The sequence below is a fragment of the Poecilia latipinna genome, unplaced genomic scaffold, assembly GCF_001443285.1.
Source record: "Poecilia latipinna isolate Pla-1442-1.1 unplaced genomic scaffold, P_latipinna-1.0 Scaffold1962, whole genome shotgun sequence".
Lineage (NCBI taxonomy): Eukaryota > Metazoa > Chordata > Actinopteri > Cyprinodontiformes > Poeciliidae > Poecilia > Poecilia latipinna.
The window spans coordinates 100,926-122,477 of NW_015114578.1; the positions used below are offsets into that span (position 1 = coordinate 100,926).

The following is a 21,552-nucleotide window of genomic DNA, read 5'->3' on the forward strand; positions in this document are numbered from 1 at the left end:
TGCTAAATATATATATTTTTTGTGTCTTTAGCAACAAGAACAGGAAGTGACTCACTCCTGCTTTATAAAATGGATGTGGTTAAGACTGCATTGTAGTTAAAAACCTCTGAATGTTTCCTTTTCCTGTTACTAATAAATTAAATAAAATGCAAAAATATGTGAAAATTTGACCCCAACATTGTTTGTAAATGTAGATCTGCATCATCTAAAACAAATTTAGACTATTCTTGGCCCATCCAGAATAATTTCCAGGGCCACAAATGGCCCATGCGCCACACTTTGGACACCCATAACTAAAGCCTGCGCTGCTGCAGTTGCAGTCAGATGTGAAGCGTTCGATAAAGCGGAGCAGCAGCATGAATATGCTTTCAAACGAAGCGGTTTCTGCCGGATGTGATGAGGATAAAGACGTTTCTGTAAGCAGCGTAAATACTGTCTAATGTACACTTCCACACTCCCATTCATCTCTGTGACGCGCACAAAGAGCAGTTTAATAGAGCCGCATGATAGATGTGTTTTCAGCTCGTGGCTCGTCTTTTATGAAAAAACAAGAAAACACTTTAAGCGATGAGACGGCTTTGTCACCTCGCGCGCCCGGCTGAACCCTCTCCTCTTATGTCCCGTTTTTATTCCCTCCATCTCTCTTTCCTTTATGGGAGATTATGTGGCTGTTTGATCTGCGGAGAGACGAATGACAGTGATTCTCCAAATCTAGCCCGGTATCAATCACACTCAGAGTCAAATACCAGCCGTGAGGGAGTGTGTGTGCAGGTGTGTGTGTTGGCGGCGGTGTGTGTGTGCCCCGTCTCACCCATTACGCCCCTGGGCTCAGTCACGGTGTGACAGAGGGCTTTGATCTTCCAATTCTATCACACACCTTTATCCCAACTCTCCCTCGTCTTGCTCTCTTCCTTATCATCCTCACTCTGACATTTTTTTTCCCTTCTCACTGGCCTATTTCACACACAACACACACACACACAAGATCCACTGATCAGTTCCACGCACCGCCTCAAGGGGGCAGTCAGCTGAAAATTTAGGCTGAAACAAATGAACCAAAGAACAAAGAACTCCAAAGGTGGAAAAGTATTTGCCCACCTACAGATTTCTCCTGTTTTTACCTTTTAATGTGTTTCAAATAAAACTTTAATAATCAGACAAATAACGTTTGCATCTTTTGAGGAAAATAAGCTACAACCTAAATTAATTGACTAAAAAAAACGTGGACTGCAGTTTCATGAAGCAATAAAAACAATCCAACATTTAGAATTAGTGGTATTACTTCATGATAATTTAAATCAACTTAATTACAGCATCTGCAATTAATTAATCACAGATTAATCAAACCATATATAGAAAAATGAGCAACATTTTCAACTCAAAAACATGTTTAACTGCTAACTTATTGAATAAATACACATCAACAATAAAGGCATTATATATAAATAATATAGTTTTAAATCTGTTCTTTAACCATCAGCGATTCGGGAAGTCCTGATCATTCATGGAGCTGTTTGAACGCTAACATTAGCATTAGCAACATGGTTAGCATTGAGATGCTATTTTAGGCTTAATTAGTCTGGCTGATAGGCTAACTCCGTTTAGCACATCTTGTTCACAGCATTATTTGTTTCCAGTATCCAATCAGAAATGAACCTCCAGTGTGATGAGAAAACCAGCTTCGTCCTCCATCACTGTTAGCTGATGTAGCATGTGCGCCAGTTTCACAGCTGTACCAGAAACACACAAATACAAAGGTTCCAGCTTTACACTTTTGTATGAAGAAAAGAATAAATGCTTAAAAAAATTCTAATTATTTTATTAAAATGAATGTGTTCAAGTCCTGAAGCTATATACAACACAAACACCTTCCTATAGTCCATCAAGAAGAGACGAGCTTCATCCAGGCCCAAACTTCAACAAATAAAACAAGAAATTATTTTAATAGGATCTGTATGACGACACGAAGTAGGCCAAAGTATCTAAAACTGTGATGCACTAAATATAAATATGAACCTTCCCAGGAGGCCGACCCACCAGAGTTACTGCAAGAGCTCATCATCGATTCATGCAGGAGGTCCAGGAGAAAGCAAAGGTCAGAGGTCAAGATTCAACAATAAGAACACAATAAGAACACAAAGACCCGTCTCACATTTACCACAAAACGATCCTCTGGACTTCTGGGAAAATCTGATCGCACAGAACAAGAACAACATGGCTGCTACAGCCGACTGTTTTTATGGCCCCCAACTGCAGTTCAAGAATGACATAAATTTGTTAATGTATTTTCTTGCAATGGTAACTATTAGGTACATGAGGTATTTCACAACCTGGACGTATATAATAAGTAGAACTACGTCTGATGCAGCCGAATCAGATTTTATTTAATTTATTAAACAAAGATAAACACAGGAAGTGTTATGAAGCAAAGTGACAAAAATCAAAAGAAAAAAATTTGATGCAAATGTGAAAAATGTTTCTTAAGTTTTGGACCTACAAAAACTACTTCACTTTATTTATTTATAATTTTCTTGGCCTTCAAGTTTTTGATAATTTTTTTCTCCAACCTCTGTTTTTCGGCCCTCACTGAGCTCCGTACTTTGTAGAATGCTAGAAATGAGACATCAGCAGGAGAGACATGGAGCTCCTGCATCAAAGAGAGAAAAAGTGACAAAGGGTCGTAAAAGCTGGACAGACAGAGCGGCGGCGCGGCCCCTGAGGCGGCGCGCTCTGCAGTATGAGTAGCATAAGGACAGATGCGGGGATGTGGATGGGGCTTTGTGTGCTAGCTGAGGGTTGATGCCACATCAAACGGAGGAGAGTCATGTCAAAGTGAACCTGGAAGTCGCATCCAGTCAGTTTTCGTTAATCCATTTCAAAGTCTGTCCTCTGAAGGCAGAAAACAAAAAAACAGAACAACAAAAGGCATGACAGGCTCCGTGGCGCTGCCGTCATTCACTCCTGAAAAACGCTGCGCCGCCGCGCGCCGCCCACGCGAACCTAAGCAAGCAAGCGGCGCGCTCCTGCAGCTCAGGTACAAACAAGGAGAACGGCGCTTGGCTTTCAGGCGGCTCCTCCTCAGGTCTGTCTACCCAGAATGCCCGGCGGGCGGCGCCGCCGTCGACATGTTTGATCTCGGTGAGCTCCCGCCGAGACCAACAAAGCAAGGCTCTCCTCCGCTATCCCACAATTCCACAGTGCTGTTTCTTCCTGCCTGGCAGGCCCGCAGCCGCAGCCTGCCATTCATTATGCGCTCAGCAGGAAGCGGCAGAACCTCCAAAGTTCTCGCTGCGCGCAGGCGAACGCCGGGCCTCAAACTGCACCGGATGCTGCGCTGGCATTCTGCTGGAAAAATACAGACGAGTCTCTACGGCAGGGGGGAAATCCACTTCCTGTTTACCTGCAGCTGCCACGAAAAGCTGCAAACCAAACCGGCTTCCTGACAAATCCTTAATAGAAATGATTAAAACTCAGAAATGTTTAGATTAATCAGAAATTTTCTAGAAAGAACATAGAAATTTCTGAGTTTGCTAAATCAAAAATTTGCTTGGAAGAACAAACAAAAGACAAACAAAAAATGAGATTAATCTCAGAAATTTTTTAAAATAAAAATTTGAGATTAATCTTTTTTTTTAGTAAATGTACAATTTTTCTCTTCCTATTTTTTTTAATCTATAGTGGCTCTAATACGTTCAAAGCCAGGGCAAGATAATTTTACATAATTTATTTGAAAGTGTGGAGCGAACGGGCGGCAGCTGTGCAGTAATTTCCTGAAGTTTGATTATAATGAAGTTAAAGTTTCTGTGAGCTTCAAGGAGCTGATTATCGGCTCGTCATGCATCTGTGGTGCTCTTCAGCTGAAGTGTCTCCGTTTGTTTTCAATCATCTCCTTGCAGGCTGCAGCATGCGCGGCGGCCAGCGCTGCAGGAAAACACGCTAAATGCATACCTTGGAAAAATCGATTAGGATTTAATTTCCATATTAATGTGCAGCCTGGTCCCAGCTCACACTGGTAATAATGAGCTGCTGAGCCGCCGTGTTGTTACTGGTTAAAACTACATGGCTGAGAATAATGGCTGCTATAAATAGCTTCATTTATCTGGATTTGTGCTGCTTGGACTCAACATTTCCTTTGAAAGAGCAAAATCTGCACTGGTGAGAAATCTGGGATTCTTCAGGAAACGTTTCTGGTTTATTCATAAAAATTATTGCATTTCACCACTTTCAGCTTTTTTGTCATCCTTGTTTTCAGCAGAAATTATTATGATTAATTGTTTTGATCAAATCGATTTTGAATCAAATGGTGGACCTAAAATTGAATTGTGAGGCAGTAAAATGTTTCCAGCTCTTCTGAAGCAGTTCAGCATCAGACGAACCTGGTTCTGCTTCTGTTGGACCGGCTGATGAACGTCTCCGTTAAGCAGTTCTGGAAGCGCCTCACTTCCTAAATGTTAGCCGTTGCTTCTGGGCTAATGCTCACACACGTCTTCCTGCTCGATGCCGGTGCTTGGGAAGGTCAAAGGTCATTTGGTCCAGGAGCTGAAGGAGCTGCAGCATCTGTGCGCCGGGCGCCGGCCGCTGGCAGCAACCGAATATGAACGCAGACTTCCTCCAACACACACCGCCACCCAGCGCAGAGGGCGCACACACACACACACACACACACACACACACACACACACACACGTTGTCGTCCATCTGCGGTGGAGGTGTGACGGAGCGCCGCTGGGTCAAAGTCAGACAGATGGCCCTCGCAGTCGGGGCTCGGCATCGATGGCGGAGAGCGTCCGAGCTCGCACACGGAGCCGGAGCTGGAAGGGGAAAACACCCAGCAAGGCGTGGAAAACCACACGAATGACCTCCAGACAGTCATCACCGCTCAAGACGCTTCAGAAACTCTCACTGCTTCATCACGTCTCCTTCAGGACAAACACGTCCACCACGCTGCACCTGTTCACCTCGCCAAACAGAAGCATCTCCAGCAGGAGGAGATTCAACACTGAACTGGAAATAATATCTGCAAAGATTTGCTCCTTATACAAATATTCACTTTCTGACAATTATTTAATAGACTAGTTTTATTCTGACCTGTATTCACAAACGGTCCTGGTGGTACCTGGACCGCCTTCCCCATTCCCTTCATCTCTTCACCTCCAGCTTATGGAACAGGAGTAAATAATGATGGTAAACCCATTAGATCCAAATTCAATTAAAATTTTCACATCCGATCTGCTGATTCACTGCAGTCTTAATCTAAAGTAACGGGGGGAGCGGCTATGTTGGATTTTCAGATACATTTTTCCAACTTGGAGAGCAGCAGATGACAGGAATGTTTTTATTAGCTTAACTCAGAAAACCGGTCGACAGATTCTCAGCCCAGAAATGATGAGATGTTTTGTGTCGCTCGTTTGTAATCCATCTTTTCTGCTTGTTGTTCTGCATGTTCCTCTCTGGACACGTGAGCTTCACCCGGCTGCTGCTCCATGAGGAGGAATCAGCGCTTTCTGATTCACAGGAATTGCAAATTAGATTAAAAATATCCAGCGAACGTGTGTCTGCTCGGATTAAAGTGTGCGCCTGTCATGTGAGCTGATCAAAGCTTCAAAGAGACCCAGATGTTGATGTCAGAGCGAATCCTGTTGGATCGACTCAGGTCTGCTCGGCGTTCCAGCGGCCTGCTGGCTGCCGGCGCAGTTTGCTTTGGAGATTATGGATCTGGAAGTTAAAACAAATCCTGCTGCTTCCACTTGCTCTCAACACCTTCAGCCCTTTTTTACTCTTCCTGACGCTTTTAAACCGAATGCTTTCAGCTTCTTACGATACAGAGTCAGACATGACAGAAAGTCCTAAACGTGGAGAGAGAAACTGGTTTAACGCTCGATGACTTCACTGGAAATTATACAATATTTTATCTGATTTCAGTTCATTTATTCTCAACTGGGAATACAATTAAAACGACTTTTTTTTAAATTCCTTACGGTGCCAATAAAAAGTATTTATTTTCCAGCAGGGCGGCGACCCGAAGCAGTGAGCTAAAGCAACAAAGAAACGATTTGGGAAAAAAAAACAAGGTGGAGATTGGATTGGCCTAGTCAAAGCCCAGACCTGTTCACAGCTGATCTACACCAACCTGACAGAGTTTATCAGGATGAATGGAGGAAAACTGCAGGATGATTGAGACAAATCCATGTGGAAATACTAAATATTTATGAAACCTTTTATTAAATATTTTTATTTAATGGTCATTATTTTCACTTTCATATTAAAGGTTTTTCATAGAAGTGAAATCTTGTTGATCCTAATTGATTGATAAGTTAAAAAAGAGTAAAAATACTCAGTGGAAAGAACTTCCTGCTTCGTTGGAGCTGAAATATGAAGCTGATTTGTTTCACTACTCAAAACAGGAAAGACCAGAAAACATCTCCTGATCTAAACTCCCCACATCTGCAGTCAGAAACATATTTAAATAGTTCATCTTCCGTTTAAATCTCTTTTAAAGAGCCGAAAAAGAGGCGACTGGTGGGTCACCGCGTCTCCATGACAACCATTACCCACAATCCACCAGCAAACTGGGTATTTACATCCAGATTTACCACGGCTGGACTATTCTGGTGCAAAATTATGACGATGGCGTAAACGTTGGATAAAACGTGAGGTGATTTTCAGACTGCAGACATCTTGAAAGCCATCAGGTTAATCCCACACATGGACTCAGATCTGATCTTTCTGGGTGAAAACATCAGAATCGGCCCGTTTAGACTGCAGGGTCGCATTCGCCTGCTGTCCCAGAGGCTGGAGCTTTCTAAAACTTTCTAAACTCACAGTGGGATAGTGTAGCTGCACTAGAAGAGGAACAGGCTTACAGAGCTTTTTCCAGCAGGCCAGTAAAGGTGGAGGAGCTGGACCAGAACCAGTCCCAGATGAAGAGCGTTTTCAGCAAACCGAATGGAGGCGTTCTGAACGATCGGCCTCTCCGCAGCAGCACAGTTACTCTTAATTATCCCCACTTCATTTAGCTCGGTAAACAATTAACCCAACATGACTGTGAGGGCCTGATTGAAGGATCTGGTATTAGCTTTGACGCGGCTCCTCCACCCTGATCCGCTAAGTGTTGAACACAGTTAGCCTCCAGTTACAGTCTCCTCCGTCCTCTTCCTCCTGCTAATCAATACCCTTAAACGGCGCCACCAACACGAGGATGGGAAGTTAATTTAAAGACGACTATTAATATTTCTGTAGTTAAAGAGGAGCGGACACGCGTGACGTGGCGGAGGTTTGCCTTCCTTCGGCTCTGTTTGCCGTAGCGTTTGGGTTTTACTACGCCAATTACAGCCTTTAATTGAATTGATTTCGATAATGAGCCTCTGTAATGACACCGCTGTGGGAATGTGTGTGTGTGATGAATGAGCCGCTGCTGTTTTTTTATGGACCTAAATGATTTGTAAAGAGGCGGACAGCATTTACAGATGAGGACACACACACACACACACACACACACACACACACACACACGCTCGCTGCCGACCGGTCAGCCTTCCTAGAAACCATTTGTCCGAGCTCCAAGCCCTTCAGCCTGTTGCATAATATCCTCCAGGCTATAACACATGAATGTTTGATGGCGTACAGCTCTCTACACGGTGCATTTAATATCCTTTGCTGCTGTAGTTTCATCGTTGTGGACCAACCACCAACTCGCCGCTTACGCTCTGCATCGGACTCCAAGTGTCCGAACAAACAGCCAACGGCTCTCCGGCTCCCTCTGACTACAACCGTTAGCTTCTCTGACAGTAAATCCAATTCCAACCAACGACAGCTGATGGAAACCAATCATCTCAGCAAAAAGTCGATTCTGTTTTTAATTGGTCCAAATCATTCAGATCAAACTAAGTTTAATATCAGACAAATCATTTAAAAACCTCTTACAAGGATTTTGTCAAAATTTCAACAGAAATGTTTTATTTATCGCTCAGTTGCCTGTAAATTTAAAGTCCTTCAGTTTCCCACTGCGCCTGAAAGCATCTCTGCTGCAGGACGGCTAAAGTTTGGTCTTCACTGTATGAAGCTTTTTGAAAACTGGGACGTCAGACACAAACAGGATGAGCGTTAAAGGAACAGAGCTGTTTACACCACCACACTCCTATTGGGTCACGCAATGTTACACTTTACATGAAAGCACTGCGCGGTGTATTCATATGAAGACTCAGCGTTAATGGAAATATCTTTGCTTTCACCTTCGTCTTTAATTTTCTTCGACGGGTTTCAGTTGTGGCGAACCCGGAACAGCAACAGGATGATTGCACAAGTCTGCACCTCGAGGCAATTCAGAGACGAGATGAAGGTGAAAGAAAAACACTAAAAATTTCAGACTCAGCCGGTGGCTCCACCGCTTTGTCTTCCCTTTAGATACAGATGCAGGTTTCTGGGAGTCTGAAGCTGCATCCTGCTCTATTTCCCTCATTTAAATCTCTCCTTCGGAAAGTCATCAGATGGAAAAGCCGGCTGGGGAAAGTGGAGAGCGAGTGGGACCAATAAATATTTAAAGCAGGCAGATTGGGCATTAAATTTATTTGCCTTTCAAATGTGTTTGGTAAAACAGGGGGCTTGTTTACAGCTTGTCTGCATGACTGACCACTTGGGATTCTCTGCTCTAAGACAGCACATCTATCCCATGAAGCGAGAGATGAAATGGGCTCCTAACCAACAAAAACGGTTCTTTAAACTCTTTAAAACAAGAACCTTGAGAAATATATCAAAATAAAAGTGTTTATTTAAATGCTTCATGAATAATTTAGAGATACTTTTTAGATTAGTAACAGAATTGCCAAAAAGCTGGAGTTGCTGAAGCGTGAAAACGACCGACAAAAATATAAATAAATAAAAAAACGTTGGTGCAGGACTATTAATAGAAGGAAATGAAAATGACAAAATACAGAATAACCAAAGCTTTTCTAAGTCCTGAGTCGTTTTCTGGAGTGAGAGATCAGAATGGAAACAGTTTATATAGTTTATATATATTTCCTTTTCTTGTTTTCAATTAGAAAAATATAATCTGGAAGAGCTGATGGTTTCGTGAACACAACATTCATTATTATCCAGTTTTAAAAACATGTGCAGCTTATATAGGAAGAATAAAAAACGCAAGCTGGACTCAAATTTGTAAGATAATATCTATTTCTGTCCATTTTACAATATTTCATCAAATCAACAGCGTTTTCTAGATTTCTCTCTTTTGTATTCCAATTTCATACAAACCCAACTAATATCTTTGTCAAAAAAAAACAACAAAAAAACAAAACAACTTTTTATATTACATTTACAATGCAAAAATAGTACAGCTCATAAATAAAAGTAGGTCAGATTATTCAGGGTTTAAACTAAAATGTTCAACTTCATGCCAATATTAGGAAACATACTCAATAATATTCTCCAAGAGCAAACGCTATTAGCTACAATATGGAAATATTTAAACTTTAAAGGGCTTCATTACTGAAGCGTTGTGTTTACACTGAAACATCATGTGAGTAAAATGAAGTGAACTGGTTTCAGAAACGCATGGCGAGGTTAGAACGAAACGTTTCGTATTTAGAACGAAGCGTTTCGTATTTAGAACGAAGCGTTTCGTGTTTAGAACGAAACGTTTCGTATTTAGAACGAAGCGTTTCGAGGTGGTTAGAACGAAGCGTTTCGTGTTTAGAACGAAGCTTTCGTATTTAGAACGAAACATTTCGTATTTAGAACGAAGCGTTTCGAGGTTAGAACGAAACGTTGCGTGTTTAGAACGAAACGTTGCGTGTTTAGAACGAAACGTTTCCTATTTAGAACGAAGCGTGTTTATCAGTATCGTTAATCTTACCTTTTGCCGTTAGCGCAGCTAGCCTCATAGTCAAATTACTTCTGGCTGCTCTGTTAGCCTTGTCGTTGCATGTTTTTTCAGGATGTACTTAATTGCTCCCAGCTGTAGGGGGCAGAACAGGGCGGGGCCAACTTTAAACCGCTTTGATTGGATAATTCTCCTTCGTTCCAAATGTCCGGTTTGACTCTCATGCTGGTTTTATTCATGCAGCGCAGTTAGCTTATGTTACCTTTTAGCATTAGCTTATCAGTAGAGGGTGTGAAATTTTAATATGTAATAAAAAATAATTTAATTGTGAATCATCCTAAATTAGACCTTAAGGTTAATAAATGTGTCCGTTTTTGTTGGATTAAATATGTTTTTTCACTGTTTTCTATGATATGTTTTTGTCCTTAGGAGCCAGTTTGAGTTTTTGTGTCACTTAGACGATTTATTTCAAGGAACCGACTTAAAAATTATGAGTTAAAAAGAAAAATAAATAAATATCCTCTGGCAACAGCTGATAAAAATGTCTCCAGGGTCTGATTTCAATAATCAGAGCATTTCCATCAGCGCCTGCTTGATCGTTTTCTCCAGTGTCTACAATATCTCACATCCTCCAGCGTGACTTGGCTCACTCTGTAAACTGTTTCCACAGTTTGGCATGATGTATGATATCTAAAATCCCACAGCGTGAGCTGAGCTTTCCACAATTTCACCATCCATTTATCTACAATCAAACACGGGAGAAGAGAATCTTTTATTATTTGTCCTGTTTAATTAAGACTGTTTAAAAAGTTTTGCTTTGATTGCTGAAGTTCTCTGGTGTCAGCGTGGTGTTTGTGACAGTAGGAGCTGTTCATTTGGACAAATGATGTGTCATTCTAACTTTGTTTGGCCTTCATCTCCTCTGACGGATCTAATAAGCACTCAGACCTGCAGCGTGAACGCAGCCAGAGCCTCCAAAGCAAGTGTTCGCATCGGCTTCAAAGCCCGGCGCAGCGGGGGTCCTGCGACCACGGGCCCTCCTCATGAAAGGACAGGATTTCTCACATCACTGAAACCGATAATGCACATTATCACTTACAGTCTGTTTGCAGCGCCGTCCGCTGACTTGAAATAATAACCGACTGATTAAATGACTTATGTCTTTGGACTGTAAATTGCTGCTTTTAAACCTTAACCCTGCTTGAGATCCAGCTGGCTTTGAAGGGAGGCTTTGATGTGCCTTTGGTTGGAGGAACACACACAACCTTGAGGCCTGCGTCGTGCCGCCGAAGAGTGGCTAATTATCTCAGCAGCAGAAAGGTAAGGCGAGCGGGGACCAGCGTGTGTGGTCTCAGCGCCACGGCGGCTTTTAATGAGCCCACGCTCTGATCCGCCCACGTCAAGGACGGGATCGGCGTGATCCCGTCCCGACACGTGACCAAGCCTCCCCGGCTTTCCGTCAGGATTTTACATCCTTGAAAAGATTCTCTCTTTTTTTGTGCTGAGGACAAAAAGATGGAGGCAGAGATCCAAGAAGATGGAGAAGAAAACAAGGATAAAAGGCTGAAACGCTCCAAGCTGGAGGGCGCTCCAGAGGACACTTCCTAGATTAGCTCCCCCTCCCATCCGGCCCTCCGTGTTCCCTCCGACCCCGCTTCAGATGGGGAACAAGCGGCCCCGGGGCCCTCTCTATGGGCGTCTGGAGCCGGGTGGGTGGTTATCAGGGGACACGGGGCATTTAGACATCTGTCAGCCGCTAATGAAAGAGTTCAATTTAGTGGAAAATCTAAAACAACCTTGTCTGACGGGCAGGCTGACAGCTTTTAACTTGCCGTGAGTGTGAGTGTGTGTGTGTGTGTGTGTGTGTGTGTGTGTTGGAGTGGATCAGGAGGGGGAAATTAGAAAAATAAATTAATAAAAAGGTGAAAGTAACTGCTGAGGCATATTTTCTCTGCAGATGAAAGCGAGGATGTGAGTGTTAGAGGCAGGCAGGCCGTGCAGCAGGGGTCGGGTCTTATGGCTTTAAATCGCTCCGGGGGGCGGCGCATGTTTCCCAACGATAGATGGGTTATGGAAGGGGTAGCGTGTGTGTGTGTGTGTGTGTGTGTGTGTGGGGATGAACACATGGCTCTCCAGGCAACACTCTGTCTCCACCCCCCTCGACCTTCATTAGCGGGTCATTAGGAGAAGTTCAGGGAAAGCTGGAAAACAGTCGGCTCTGTTTGTCTTCACAGAAACACTCATTATTGTTCTGCGTTTTATTTTTTTATTTTTTGTACCGCGCTGCATCATGACGGCGCATTAACGAAGAGAGGATAGTCCAACCCAAAGCAGACAGATGACTAGAAAACGGCTTTATTATCTGCTAATAATGGCTTGTAAAAAGACATTAATACTCAATAGAAACAGAAAATATTTAACTATTCATTTGTTTAATGGTTGCCTCATATTTTGGGATGTTTTTTAACCATTCTTCCAGAAATGCATATGTGAAGTCAGACACTAATGTTGAGGAAGTAAGGAGTCCCATTCCTGACTGAGTAGCTCTGATTGGGTCATTTCTGTTTATTTGTGGGGCCATGAACACAGCATGTCGGACGTGATGAAGATACAAAACATAGAAGAAGAGGAGGATGACGAAGAAGAAATAAAGATACAGAAAAGGAAAGTTTGTTCATTTTTCTTTTCTTCTCCTCTTCTCATCACAAAAACAAACGGAAGAGAAAAAGATTCAAGCATTCATTTGTTTGATGCTTGCCTCATATTTTGGGATTTTTAAGGAAATGCATGTGTGAGGTCAGACACTGATGTTGGACCAGTATGGCGTTACATTCCTGCCAAAAACCCTGTGAAGTCTATTAAGTAATCACAACAGTGCATGTATTCATCGAGAGATTGCAGATATTTCTATTTATCCACAGGCCCATGAACGCAGCATGGGACATGATGTGGAATCAAAGCACAGAAGAAGAGGAGGAGGAGGGTGACAAAGAATAAGAAAAGGTGTAGAAATGGAAAGTTTAATTTTTCCTTTCCTTTTTTTTTTTTACCTCAACATGCTTTTTGCAGCCATTAATAATTTCCTGCCGTCGTTCTAACTGAATATTTGATTATCTGTTTAATTAAATTGGTAAAATGATTTAAAACTGGTTTTCAGGGAAAAAACTGATTTTTAAAGATATTCCAGAAAGTTTAAACAGCATTTAAGATGCAGGCTTGTAAAGACCAATTTAGAAATGTAAATTTGTGAGCAGGCCCACAGCATGATGCCACCACCACCACCATGCATGGCAGCTGGTTCACAAAGTATCCACTGAACAAACTGAATAAATCATGATGTGTGATTATAATTTCATGATGGAAGAAATGTCTGCAGGCTGGATTCTTATTTTAAGGGGGTTTTTTTCAAGTTGGTCCTGAAGCTGCAACAATAAGACTTTATTGGTCTAAATTACAAAAAACCCATCAAAATAGGCAAAAAAAAGGAAAAGGTTCTGCAGGTTGTAGTAAATGTACTCAGGAAGTGGAGAAGTGACTAAATATGAATTAATATCTCAGGTCTGCAAACATGAAAATCATATCTGGACACATTTAAGTGCAGCGACTGGTAACAAGAAGCGTGTTCCTGCCCCAAACCAACATGGCTGCCGCTGGCGGCACCAGAATCCTTTCTGCAGTTTGGGCCCCGTCCAGCTTTCCACTCTGACTGCATATCTCCCTGTTAAGGTCTTGGGTTGGAAAGAGCGATAGAGCGAGGGAAGGGAAGAGTGCCAACTCAAACATTGTTCCACTGGCTTTTACAAGCTCACAGAGTGGGGGAGTTAATAAGCAGGTATTGGTTTTTAACGGCAGCCCGTTTATTGCTTTGGCCTCGGGCGAGCGGCAGCGCTCCACTCCACCTTTTCCCCGTCCGTCCGTACATCAGCTCCACTAATCTCTGGCTCGCCTCGCTCCGCCTGCTCCCCTTTTGTTTTCACGTCTCCATGAGCAATTAATCCCGACTCCTCATCAAGCGCTGGCTTTTAGCCCCGCCCATAACCTTTTCAGCATCGTCGAATCAGAAGCTTTTATGAAAAGACGAAATCAGAAACAAAACCGCATCAATTCTGCGTTATTATGTTGCTATTGATTGTGTCTGCTGCAGGTACATGTTGGAGAGCTGCTGCTGATCCTCGCGCTGCGGTTTATTCAATTTAAAAGCATATCTCTCAGTCAATACGGGACGATCTGACATCCGCGAGTCATTGCTGTGCGTCTCCGACATGATGAATGCGCTGCAGCTTTAATTACGGACATATTGAGCTGTTGATCAGTGTCATCTGGTCCTCAGAGGATGGCTCCCTCAAGGTTCAGCGGCACGGAGCAAAATGAGACCAAAACCCTCCAAACTGGGATTAAAAGCCTTTCATTCCTGGTTTAAATGCTGATATCTGTGTTTGATGCTTTGTGGAAAATTTTACAAGCAGAAGGAAGAGGCGTGTGGGTCGTGTTGCCCTGAAGTTTGTCTTCCATGCAATAAAACTCTCTGTCCGCTCCATTAGCCTTTTAAAGTGAAACCGCCTCGCAGTCAACATGTAAAAGCTGCAGAGCCTCTGAGTACAAAGGTTCCGTTGAAAATAAGCTGGATTACATCAACGATTCCTGAGTTTTTCTCTGCTGATTCTCAGTTATAAAATGGAAGATTAGGGGGATTAGATACAGATTACAGGTTCTGCAGTTTAGGATTAATGGACCTATAATCTAGACTAATTTTGCACCTCGTGTATGAAACTGCTGCATCCCAGGTGAACAAATTGGCATCATCACAGATCCTTCCTTCAAGCAGAAACAAACTCCATCAGTGTTTACACTCCTGCTGTTATTTACAGTTTTTGCTGTTGCATTGATTTTCATTATGTAATTCCATAAATATCAACATAAAACAAATTTTAATGCAATTAATAAAATTTTTGTTCCGTCGGGAACCTTTGTATTTCCATGTTTCTGGTACACCTGTAAATCTGACGCACAAACGACATCCAGTTTTAACCTGTCATTCACACGAGGACCCAAATTTGGGTCCTCGTGTGAATGACAACCTGTGAACAACAGGTTAACTTCTGCTTCTAAAAAGCGATCTGATTGGACGCTGGAGAAGACCATCACTGTGTTCAGGTTGTGCTAAAAGGAGCTAGCGCTGCTGTTCAAGCCCTGACTTGGCAGAGATAAAAACTGCTTTGATTTGATGATAAAATGATATTTTAGCGGTTATCTTGAATGTTCTCTTTATGAGGGCCACATAAGATGTTAAAGCGAGCTAGTTTTGGCCCCCGTGGCATGAGTTTGATACGAATCCCTTACCTATTTCTGATTTGATGTTGAAATAGGATAGAAGAAAATTTATACCAGCCAATAACGTGTTTCTGCAGAAATATTTGTGACCTGAGAAATATTATGCTTTACATATTGAAGAAAATTCTAATTGTCTTTAAATTTGAATTTAAAGTAAATGAGTAAAACTGTCCAGTAATCTAAATGTTCACAGTTACAGAAACGGATTCCTGTCATGTTGGCGCGAGTGCAGAGAAAGGATCTGAAGGTCCAGTTTAGCTGCATCAGGATGAACATTTCCTCAGCAGGCTGCAGGTTTACCTGCAGAGGACGGCTGACCGGAGCGGATAGGACGGCGTTACCGAGGCGATTTCATGTCCTGTAATCCTAAACCTGCTGCTGCCTCTGTCCTCAGGCTGCTTCTCTCCTCCAGCCGCGGATCACCGGACGGATCAACAGGCTGACTTTAACCCGCTTATTCCGCTCGCAATTAACACGCTTCCTCTGCGCAGAGAAAGGGGCAGGATTCTGGCTCCATACAGGGATATGAGGGATTCCCTCCTGAACCGCCCGGGAGGCCGATCCGATGGAGCAAGTTGAAGGTTTGTAGACGGACCAGAGTTTGCCGTTTTAGTTTGGTTAAGCGTTCACACTCACCAAACGAACCGGACTTTCAAGACAAACAGACTGGAGTTGGACTAGTCCAACATATAGACATATATTTATGTCTTTGGGAATTAGCCCTAAGACATAAATATATCTCTGATGATGTCACATTATTGTCTTTTCTTTGTTTCTCTAGATGTTTGTAGCGGTTACCCCAGACAGAGACGCCCTGAGCAGAGAGTCGTATTGCCCACGTCTTACCCACTGAGTCCAGTAACTCTGGACAGAAGAGCTTAACTGCCAGAGCTGGGAAATAAGTACGAGAGCAGTGTGTCTTTTCTTGGTTTAACGACTTTTATATCTCATTAAAACCCAAATAATTTTTTGCCCAAATGAGAAAAGTGTGTCGTTTAGAAGCAGCTTAGTGAGAGGACGGAGACAGAGGAAGTCCCTTTATGACTTTTTAAGATGCTGTAATCTGTCAGGAATGTTTTTCCATACTGAGTGACAAACTGACACACATTCATTATAACGACCTGCTGCATGCAGCCTCTGTAAGCTTGTTTTATAGAGATGTCCTGTGGATCTCTTGTTGTGTGATCTGAACAGGAGAAACCTGAGTAAATAAAAGAAACTACTTCAAATAATCAGGTTTTCTATAGTAGAGAATGAGAAGATTTTAGAGGAAGGACCAGCAGTCCTGGAGGAACCTCTGGATGTTGAAACGGGGCTACAAAGTTTAATTTGCATCTCTGCAGGCCCAGTAAAGAGACCACATTACATCTCTGACTCCTGCAGCTCCACCAAAACAAATCCAGCTCTTTCTAATGTTATTATCCAGCTGGGAGACACCTTCAGCTCGGCTCCCAGCTCCACGCCATTCGCAGCGTGTTCCTCTGGAGGAACAATGCTTCCAAACAGGAGTGTTTGTTTCCAACAAACTCCCAGCGGCGGCTGCCTTCAGCATCTGCTTCCCTGCTTATCAACGGCCAGGCTTCTCACACAAACTCCCTGCGACAGGCGGCTGCTCACCTGCGCGCGGCCGGTCACTCACCGCTGCTAAATGCGGCATGGCAGCATGGAGGTAATCTCCCCGACACACGCAGGCCGGGGGCGAGCGCGCCTCAGGGCGCTGCTGGGAGTGTGTGATTAGAGCGAAAGGTGGGAAGAGGAGAAGCCAAGACACAAATACTCACCCCTGTTAAGGTCTTTATGTTATGCAGTGCATTCTGGGCTTCAAGGGCAGCTTTCCTTGTGTAAAACGTGACAAAACAGCAGCCTGGAGAGACAGAGGAAACACAGAGAGCAGAGGGATCAGCAACAAAGAGCAGCTTCTATATTCATCTGCTTGGCATCACCTGTCGACACCTGCAGACGCTGAGTGAATGTTAACAACACAAACATCCAGCCTGAGATGACGAGAAGGCTTCTGGATCGGTTTCAAAGCCTGATGAGTCGAGTCGAGAGGAAGTGGCACGCGGGGAGACGCAGGAACACAAACACAAAATAAAAGGCAGAAACGCTGGAGCAGCGGCTTTCTGCTCATTAATCCTGCAGCAATCAGAGGAACGCTGCAGAAGGAAGCGATGCTTTCGCTGACCTGATTTAATTACAGACATGAAGGTCAAGCCAGGAAGAGCTTCTCCAGATTCTACGGCCTGTTTGTGCCTCAAATCTTAAAATAAATGATCATTTCGCTCTGCAGGAGGCTGAAATCTGTTGCATTTATCTTCTGACATTAAATATGGACCAATTATATTACAGTTTGTGAACTGAGATTCAAAATGTTTGTAAAAATAAAAGAAAAACAGAAAATGGACAAATTTTACAAAACGGTCAAATTACTTAAAATTCTGGGAAAAAAAGCTGTAAAAATGGCTTAATGATAATAATAATAATTAGAATATTGGTAATAATGGTAGTATTATATTTTTATTATTATCAATTACTTATTATAAATATATTTTATATGTATGTCTATAATGACTTTAGCTACTACTATAAATTATTTATAATAAAAATGTTTTAATAACATTTCTAATAATAATTAGTTATTTTATTAACAATATAATTTTTTTGAATTATTATTCCATATTTTATTTGAAGATTAAATTATGTACTCCGTTTTTTACCTACAAATGTCCTGAGAAGAATCTAACATTTAATTATAGAATATTATCTGTAGGGCATTTATTAATTCACTTTATGCTCTGTTTGCCTTCCATACTCCACCTGATGGATTATATTTAATCCCAAACATTAGATATCATTTCTGCCTGTAAAGCCAACAGAAAGATGCAAAGTGCAGCAGGTTTCTGAGTCCCTGCAGAGAGGAAGAGCAGAGCTGCAGAAATCTGAACATTCATGCAAAAAAACCCAGGAAGAAAACATTTAGGCCAGACAAAGAGGCGTGGCTCTTCTGCAAACATCAGCTGTCTGTTGATCTGGGCCAGAAAATCTGAAGATCCTTCTGTCTGAATCAATTAATACAAAGATCTCAGAAGTTCCTTTGAATCCAGACTGAGGATGCGGCGCAGAAAACATTACACACTGTGGGTCTGAGATTGTGTTGCATCAAACACGAGCTGGCTTTATTAGAGAGGTAAATATCCCATCATCACGCAGCAGCCACAGGTGAGCCGCTGCCGGATCGTCATTCTGGAGCCTCCAGTTTTTGCCATCTGTTAATTTCTGTGCTTATTTGTCCAGCGGTGAGCAGAAAGCGCTTTTGTTTACATCTGCTTTGTTGTTTTCCCGTTGTGCTCTGACACAAATCAAATCAGCCGGACCGAGGCGGAGCCGCTGCTGGTTCTGATGGCCGGTGACGCCTGGCCTGCGGTCCAGCAGCGAGCATCTGGAGCGGGTTTCGCCTGCCGTCCCAGAGTCCCAGTGATGAGGCTGGGAGCGAAATGGATCTGGATTCCTGCAGCGTCCTGCGGGATGAGCTGGCCCATCGCCTGGCACCGCCGACTTGAGCTGGATGCCGCTGCACCGCGTTGTGCTGCGCCGCGCTGCGCCCGCCGCTGCATTGCATGGATAACGCCGGGCTTAGTGTCTGCTTCACCTCCACTAACACACAGTCCACCGCGTGTCACTTCCTGTCGCCTTCTAATGGAACAATCAGCAAGATGGAGACTTAGAAATGTATAAAAAGCATCACACACAACAAGCTCCTCCTCCCCCACCTGTTGCTGAAAACCATCAGTCAATAAGAACAAAGCAAAAACCAAAAAACCACAAGAGGCAGAAATATTTTCTAATAATCACCAAGGCTCAAATAAGACAGAAAACACAACTCGTCAGCTTTAGTTAGTTTTTAGAGTGTTTTTATTATTTTTAATATTCTTTAGGTTTGTTCATACTTTGGTTAATTTTAAGGCTAAAGTACTGTATTGTGATTATGTCTACATCTATTGGATAAGAAAGACTCAAAAGAAAATTGTTCAATTATTGTTGAACAACCAACTGATTGGTGTTTTCTCCAAACTGTCGTTGACATTTACGGACAGCTGGCATGAACTGGATGTGTGGAGAAGGAAATAAGTCAATCTAACATAAAGCTGGATAATAAATCAATAATAAATATCACGACAGACGAGATCAATAGATAATACAGCTGATAGAATATTCTCTGACTGATCCAGAGTGAGACATTAGGTTGGTGGAATCAACCAACTTCCTCTCTCTTTGGTTGCCTAGCAACAACCTGATGGGTAAGTTCCACCAATTTTGGTTCCCTAGCAACAACCTGATGGGTAAGTTCCACCAATTTTGGTTGCCTAGCAACAACCTGATGGGTAAGTTCCACCAATTTTGGTTCCCTAGCAACAACTTGTTGAGTAACGACACAGCAGCAGTTGAAGGTTTGGCCACCGAGCTTCATAACACGGCTGAGTTCACCTCCACAGACAAACTGGAATAAATAAATCATTAAAAACAATAAAAACAGGACCTGACTGACAACACGAAGCAGGCTAAAGCTGCTCCATCATGTTTATGTCTGTATGGCTCAAAAAATTATGAAATGAAGGTTAAATATTGGCCCAGTCAAAGCCTGGACTGTAAGCTCACCAAGGTGTTTGGTTTAAAGTTAATCAGACTGTAGCCTTGGAGCCACATTAGCTCTTAGAGGTTTTCCTCCAGCTCGGTGCAAAGTGGATGTTATCCAGCAGGGAACCGTTAGCGTAGCCTCGGCCCGCAGCATTACTACCATTATCATTCCAATTGCACCGGTGTTCATGTTTTGGCCCCCGATGGGCCATTTGCAATTCCAATAAACAGTGTTAGGTGCTAGCCACAAATTACGATTCCAGTGGCGTTTCCTGCAGAGCTGGACATGTGAGGGTTAGCTTTTGGTGTTAGCATTAGCGATTCTGGCAGCATATAGCATGCCCCCTGCATGCTATATGGAGAGCGCCGCCGCCGCCGCGCGTTGAGATTCCCGAGCCGTCGCCGCGCCTCGGAGCCATGCAGCATGTGGCGGATCGTCCCAGGTGGTGGGCTGTCAGGACGGGGATCAAAGAGCAGAGGAGCGGACCTCACACACACACATTTACACACCCGGGTGTGTCACTTCCACCTGTTTAACAGTCAGCACACTCGCTCGCAGAAAAAAAACCTGCAGTGAGCCACAGAGTGACATGCTTATCTGAGAAGTCTGTCTACAGCAACGCGTCGCATTTACACAAACACACTTTAAAAGTGCTAAAAATGTGCAGCCGACTGGCATAAATGCTTCTTCCGGCGGTTTTTGTGAGTCTTTTCTCGCAGCACAAACATTTACTCTGAGGCAGAGGGGCTCAGAGCGCCGAGATCCGCTCTGCTTGAGTTGTTGAAGAGGGACTCTCAAAAAATACACACCAGAGACGAGCGCACAAACTCCAGGAGAGGGTAAATCTATTACAGGCTGCTGCGTGTGTGTGTGTGTGTGTGTGTGTGTGTGTGTGTGAGAGAGAGAGAACAACAGGAAGACGAGCTGAGAGGACAAGAGGAAGAAGGGCAGAGGGAGTGCACCACAGAAGAAGAGGGATGGGGGAGGAAGAGGTTGTGAACAGAATAAAGAGCAGAGGAGGGAGATGCCGGTTCATAAATGCTTCATGGAGGCTGAACAGCGGCCTTTGACTGAGCGAAAACCTCCCCCCCCCCACCTGTTTCTGTCAACACATCCGGCCTCTGGAACAACAGAGCAGCAGCTATGGTGGTCCTGATGGGTCAAATTGACCTCACATGTCAGCTTTTACTTAAAATCATTCCTAACTGAAGCGCAAAGATTCACCTTCACTTCTTCCACTTTTTACTGCAAACTTTAACTCATAAAACCCATAAAAATAAAGTTTAATATTAAATCCTTCATGCTGATTTAAAACAATCCTAATTCCACTATAACAAGACAATTTATCATGTTATAAAGCAAATAATCTGCCAGAACTAGAACTTTTTAAATCAATTTTAAGGAATTATTTACTTTAATCAAGATCCTATTATCTCCTGAAAAGTTACTTATAACTTAAATAAGATAAAATGAAGATATTTGCAGTAGAAACTAGACCAACAACACTTGGTGAAATTTGGTGTTTTTGGATTGAATACTTTCTAAAAATCCATCAGATGTTTTTAGAAGCAGGATAAATTTTCCCAATCTGGCAACCCTGCTCTTCTGTTTGTTTTTTTTCTTCTGTGGTTCTCTGGAAGCGTTTTTGTAAATTTCCTTTTAAAACAATTGAAGTATTTTTTTATAACGTCTATCTTGGGTTAACATTTCCAGAAAACAGTTTTTCCATTTAAAATGTTTATTTGTGAAAATAAGAGCAGCTCCG

The 21,552-nt window shown here is 42.8% G+C and overlaps 1 protein-coding gene across 3 annotated transcripts in view; it reads right to left on the bottom strand.

Moving 5' to 3' along the window:
* LOC106935422 (CUGBP Elav-like family member 2) overlaps positions 1-17,011 on the bottom strand; it is a 71,338-nt gene extending 54,327 nt beyond the window's left edge. For 2 of the 3 annotated variants that reach the window (XM_015015866.1, XM_015015865.1), the window contains exon 1: positions 16,933-17,011. The gene's annotated coding sequence lies outside the window, so the exon portion shown is untranslated. Of the gene's footprint in view, positions 1-9,853; positions 9,900-16,932 lie in introns of those variants that run through there. The other variant, XM_015015867.1, reaches the window with a different exon arrangement.
* Positions 17,012-21,552: the final 4,541 nt, after the last annotated feature.